This window comes from Nicotiana tabacum, chromosome 5 (assembly GCF_000715075.1).
Source record: "Nicotiana tabacum cultivar K326 chromosome 5, ASM71507v2, whole genome shotgun sequence".
In the NCBI taxonomy this organism is placed as follows: domain Eukaryota; kingdom Viridiplantae; phylum Streptophyta; class Magnoliopsida; order Solanales; family Solanaceae; genus Nicotiana; species Nicotiana tabacum.
This window is the reverse complement of record NC_134084.1, coordinates 68729041-68735040: the sequence shown is the minus strand read 5'-3', so window position 1 is coordinate 68735040 and position 6000 is coordinate 68729041.

Below are 6000 nucleotides of genomic sequence, written 5' to 3'. Positions count from 1 at the left end.
TTATTGTGAGCGGGCAATGGATTGTTAGTTACATTTGGGATCTCTTCGTCCCTTAGCACTATCTTCCCCTGCTCTATCAAATTTTCGACCACTCTTTTCAATGACCAGCAGTCGTTTGTATCATGACCCTCGGCCCCTGAATGATAGGCGCATCTGACTCCGGCTTTGTAAGAAGGAGATGTCGGGTTTTGCCTTGTTTGAGGGATGGGTTGTAGGAAACCCAACTGAACCAACTTTGGGAACAAAGTCGAGTATGGCTCACCGATGGGCGTGAAAGTCCGCCGTCGAGGTGGCTCTTGGGAGCGGTAGTTATTTTGAGGGGGTTGTGGGTTATAGTGGTTGCGGTAAGGAGGCTGATTTCTGGGAGGTGGAGCTGGGCCTCGGCTGGCTTGTTGTGGTGAATGGTTATAAGGTTGGGCATTCATGACCATATAAGGTTGATGAGCATATGCCGCATTTGAGTGGGGGTAGTAGTGTTGTGAGGCCCTTTCCGGAAAATGGGGCCTGTGATGACGATACTCCCTTGCTTCAGAGGCTGCCATAGCCGTTTCTTCCTTCTTCTTCCCCCTTGTCGTTCCTCCAGACCCACTTTGGATGGCCTGAGAGGTTGCCCTTAGGGCTGCTTGACTCAGAATCCGACCCGTTTTCAGCCCATTCTCTACCATTTCTCCTATCTTGATTGCTTCCGCGAATGGCTTACCCATGGCCGACATCATGTTTTGGAAATAGTCAGACTCTTGAGCCTGGAGAAAGGTAGTGACCATTTCCACTTCATCCATGGGAGGCTTCACTCTCGACGCCTGTTCACGCCACTTAATAGCATACTCTCTAAAACTTTCCGACGGCTTCTTCTTCAAATTCGACAGAGAGTTTCGGTCTGGCGCAATGTCGATGTTATACTGGAATTGCTTTACAAAATCTCTGGCGAGATCATCCCATATATGCCATCGGGACATTTCCTGATCCATATACCATTCCGAAGCTATCCCTACTAAGCTTTCCCCAAAATATGCCATGAGCAGTTCTTCTTTTCCGCCGGCTCCCCGCAATTGGTTGCAGTATTTCTTAAGATGTGCAATGGGGTCACCGTGCCCATCATATTTCTCGAATTTGGGGGTCTTGAAACCCGTTGGCAGGTGCACGTGAGGGAACATGCACAGATCGGCGTAAGAGACGCTCTTTTGTCCACTCAACCCTTGCATATTCTTCAAACTTTGTTCAAGGCTTCTCATTCTCTTAGCAATCTCATTTTGTTCTGCAATCCTGGGGTTCTGTTCCTGTCCCGGTGCGAGTTCGCACTGAGGCGGTAGAGGATTATTGTTGGTAGCGAACCTGGTTGGTTCCATTGAGAACGATGGTGCTTGGAATGTAAAAGAGGATGAGTCAAAGCTTGGCTTGTATGTGGCAGGCTGTGCCGTAGCTGGGCAAGGCGATGCAGTAAAGATATTCATGCTTGCATCGGTGGCCGACATTCGGGGATGAGGCTCAGAAGGTGATCCGGCGGAGAAAACGGAGTTGGCTGGATACCCGAATGGGGTAGCAGGGTAATTTATGGGGACATTAGAAGTCCCACCTGACCTGGAGAATAATTCAGGGAATCCGGGGACGACACTTGGCGGCTCTTTCCCGTTGTTCCAATCATCCAGCATTTCCAACATGCGGAGCCGTAGGATTCTATTTTCTTCTGCAGTTGCGGATTCAGGCGTGAGGACGGCTGAGATTGAGCTCTCCTCAGAGACGGGGACTGTTTGCAATGGAATTTCCGAAGACATTTCCACACTTCCTTTTGACCTGGTGAAGTAGGTGTGAGTACTGTTTCTGGTCCTAACAATAGGTAGTTGAACACCTCTCTTTGACCTCGTGAAGTATGAGTGCGAGGCCAGACTTTCACCAAACCAACCGTCTTTTCAAAAACCCTGGAAACATGCTCAATGACAAGCGCACGGTTAATTTGCAGCAAATAACAGATAGTTAATCTCACGTTGGGCATGATGCACCTATACAGTTAAGTGGATTACTATATGTCTGCTACGAGAGCATGCGTCATTCCGGTATTTTCCTCTTATTTCCCCCTTTTCTTCTTTTTTTTTTTTTATTTTCATTTATTTTTCTTTTATATATTTTTTTTGTAGCAAAATAAAATGCGATCGGATCCGATGAGGATTGCCTACGTATCACGATACTCACGTGAATCAGATCATTACGTAGTTCGAAAACACGAATGAGCGTGAAAGAAGCAAACTCTTTATTATTGAAGCAGTCTGTTACAAACTACATTTTGCAAAAGAAAAAGCAAACTTTGAAAATAAACCTAGACTCAAAAATAGACTAAAAATCACCCTGATGAAGGACAGGCAGAAGATGCTAAGATACAGATTTGACCTATGAATGCATTATGGTTTTAAAAATTGGTTTCCGCGGGGCGTCGTTCGGCCTCGCCGCGGTCCTAGGCGTGAGATCCCTCTCAAGTTGATCTAGCTCGTGCATAGTCTGCTTGACATAACCCATTACTGCCGAGAGGACGGTAGCGCTGGACATGTTCTCACATCGTAGGCATCGTCTGGTGATGGCATGGGCAATGGCCTTGATCCTATCTCTGGTTTGCTTCTTCTCTATGAGCAGGCGTTTTGTCTGATCGCTGCATATCTTGAAAACTTGAGCATCTTGTACATGCTGATGCTTCAGTCGTCGTACTTCCAACTTCATCTGGGCTATTGAGTCATACCAGTATCTGCTCTCAATTTGGAAATCCTTGGCCTGATTAGCTGTTTTGATCTCAAGTGCAGCCATCTCTCTCTTTATCTTAGCAACAGTCTTCTCATGGTCGCTTTCCAATCGATTCAGGTACCTGCGATGCTTGTCTGTTCTTGTACCCCACTGTGCTTTGAGCCCTGCTATGATGTTTTCAGATTTCTCCAAACCATCTCGCCATTCCCTGATTTCACCTTTTAGCCCTTTTATCAACTGCTCGTCCGATCGACGCCTTGGTTGTCTATCTGCATCCAACCTTATCTGTTTGATCTGGGCTCTGAGCATTTCATTTTCTTGAATCAACCTGTTCCGTTCTCCCAGATCGGTAGCAACTTGCACGTTGTGTTCATATTTCAATTTTTCCACTTGTTGCTTTAACCTGCTGATTTCGGTGCAATAGCCTCTTTCTTTTGCTAACCAATCCCACTGCTTTTGTGATGATTCGGTAAAATTCCGGATGTGGGGTCTCTTAGCTGGCCTTTCGTGCTCGAGTTCCCTTCTGTACCATGCAAGGTAACCTGGCGCCGTTTCTCCTTTGGCTTGATCCCGCACGCAAGTATCTGATTTCAAATATTGACCCTCATTCCAGATTTGGCGAATCTTTGCTTCTGGGAACTGTCCGTTAGGACTTATCTCGATTGCTTGAGTGCTTAGATCTTCCTCATGAGGTACTGTCTGGCATTTTCCGAACTGTCTTAAAACTCGGCCGGGTGCGTAAGGTTGAATGCTCTTAAGCCCCATCAGCAAGAAATGAGTTTTAGTCGCTGACATATATAAGACCTCATCAACGGGCAACCATCCCAACTTCCATTGTATTTGGCTGGCAGTAAGAGCTTGAAAGAACGAGGTCCAAGCCAGGACTCCTTCGGGCAAACTGATCTCTTGGGCTCTTGCGTAAGATTCTTCTATGCGGGTCTTACCCGGGGAACCACGGCTCAAAATCTCGGAATGATGGCAAAGGTGCTCGGTCATCCATATCTGCAAAAGCAAGTTACAACCTTCGAAGAAATTTCCCCCAGCTTTACAAGCTGTGAGAGCTCGAAAGATGTCGGATACCACCATAGGCGCGAGAGTACTGTTGCTTTGCGTGAGTAAAGTGCCGACGACCCCAGATATCTTCAAATCAACGTTTCCATCTTTCCTGGGAAATACCAGAAGACCCAGAAACGTTATCATGAACGCCACCCGTCTGTGCTCGTCCCACTTCTGACGAACTCCTTTGCTGCACAGTTTGTTGATTGGATTATTGAATCCCCCCTCGTGACCGTATCTATCATATATGAAGTCTGGAGTACAGAATCCGGCTGCTAGATCCGGGTTGTGGACTGTTCTAGGTATTTTCAATGAATCCAGGAACCGATGTACCGTGACGACTCTTGGGGCGACCAAGTATTTTTCCCTCAACGGAAGTTCAGTATTCCCGATGTATCCGGCCATTTCTTCCAAAGTTGGGGTGAGCTCAAAATCAGGGAAATGGAAAACATTGTGCGCCGGGTCCCAATAGGTAACCAAAGCTCTTATGATATCTCCCCGAGGCTGGATTTCCAACAGACCCACAAGACCTTTCAGATTTTTCTTAACCTCATTTTGCCCTTCAACACCTAGATCATTCCACCATAGCCGTAACTTGATAGGGATTTTGGTCATTATTGAAAAATGTTCATTTTGCATCGTGCTCATCCTGCACATTTATTAAGGTGATTTTAACAAAAATGACTGACTCAAAATATTTTACAGAGGGGACCAAGCTTTGAACACGGCCTTTAAGCACTTCGGGGACGAAGATTTTAAGGCTGTGTGGGTCTAAAAATGCTAAGCAAAACCCAAAAGTGGCTATTTATGCAAAGTCAGCCTTCCGGCGTCCCCTTTCGGGACCATTCGGCTATTCATGTCAAAACAGCATCACCTGACTTATTTATGACTCTTTAAAAATTTGAAACATATATTTTTTTGATTTTGGCTATTTTAGCAAAATGGGGGTTGAACCCGACGAGGGTTGCCTACGTATCTCACATCCGGTGAGAATCAAACCGGCGTAGTTCGGGGATATCGTAAAATAGGGAAAAAATCGAATAAACCTAGAAATCAAGAATGCGTATTTTTTACATTTTTGAAAAAAGATAAAGATTATATTGTATTTCTTTTTAGGAAAAATTTGGACCTTTAGTCTGAATTCATAAAAGGGGCACTACGAAAGAAACAACACATTTTTTTTGAATTATGAAAATTTTTTTTTTTTTTTTACTTTTTTTTTTACTTTAAAAATAAATACCCCTTTTTTTTTATTTTGAAAGTGATAAAAGAAGATTTTTATAAATTTTTTTTTAATGACTCTCAATAAACAAGACAGTTTTTTTTTTCTTTTTTTTTTTAAGAAAATTTCGGCAAGGTTTTGACACTACTTGGACATTGGTTTTATTTTTCCAAAATTAAGTAATTATCTCCCCTACGCTGTTACTTTCCCTTTTTTTTTTTTTATGAACCGGTCGACATGCGGAATGAAAGCAAATAAATGCATAACACAGATAGGAATGCAGCATGATGGTCTTTCCATTTCAGGTTGCCTGTCCTAGACGGACCCAACCCCTGTGTTGAGTCCCCTAAGTCAAATGCAATGTGATGCAAATAAGCGTTCCTATTAGGGATCCGGCATGAAGTTTCGTTATACTAGGTTTAAACCTTGGTATTTGTTCTAGACTGTGTACCCGAGCGGACAACTCGAGTCGAGGAGGGGGCTACGTACCGGGGACCCGCGAGATCGTCCGGCTTTGTAACTTGTCCGTCCTCTTTCTTATTTTAGGTATTGACATTAACAGAATAGGGAGTCTCGACCAGCGAGCTTCTCCCCGGAGGTAAGAAGAGAAGGGTTTCGGCACAGTTTATATACAGTTCAGATAATATCAAAGCGGTAAAAGACAGCATTTGGCACATTATGCAAAAACATGTAATAAAGATCAGATAATAAAGCCAAATATAATAATTATTCTAAGCTCGAATTCTTGAACCCTGAACCAGTGGTTCTGGGTCCGTTGTCCCCAGCAGAGTCGCCAGAGCTGTCACACCTCCTTTTTGCGCGCCCGCCCCGAAGGATAAATGCGCAAGGGGAGTTTGTCCAATTTAAGTGACAATATTCGAAATGGGATTATTTATTTAATTCAGAGTCGCCACTTGGGAAAGGTTTGGCTTTTGGTGTCCCAAGTCACCGGTTTATCTTGAATCCCAAATCGAGGAAATTTTCGACTTTTCCAA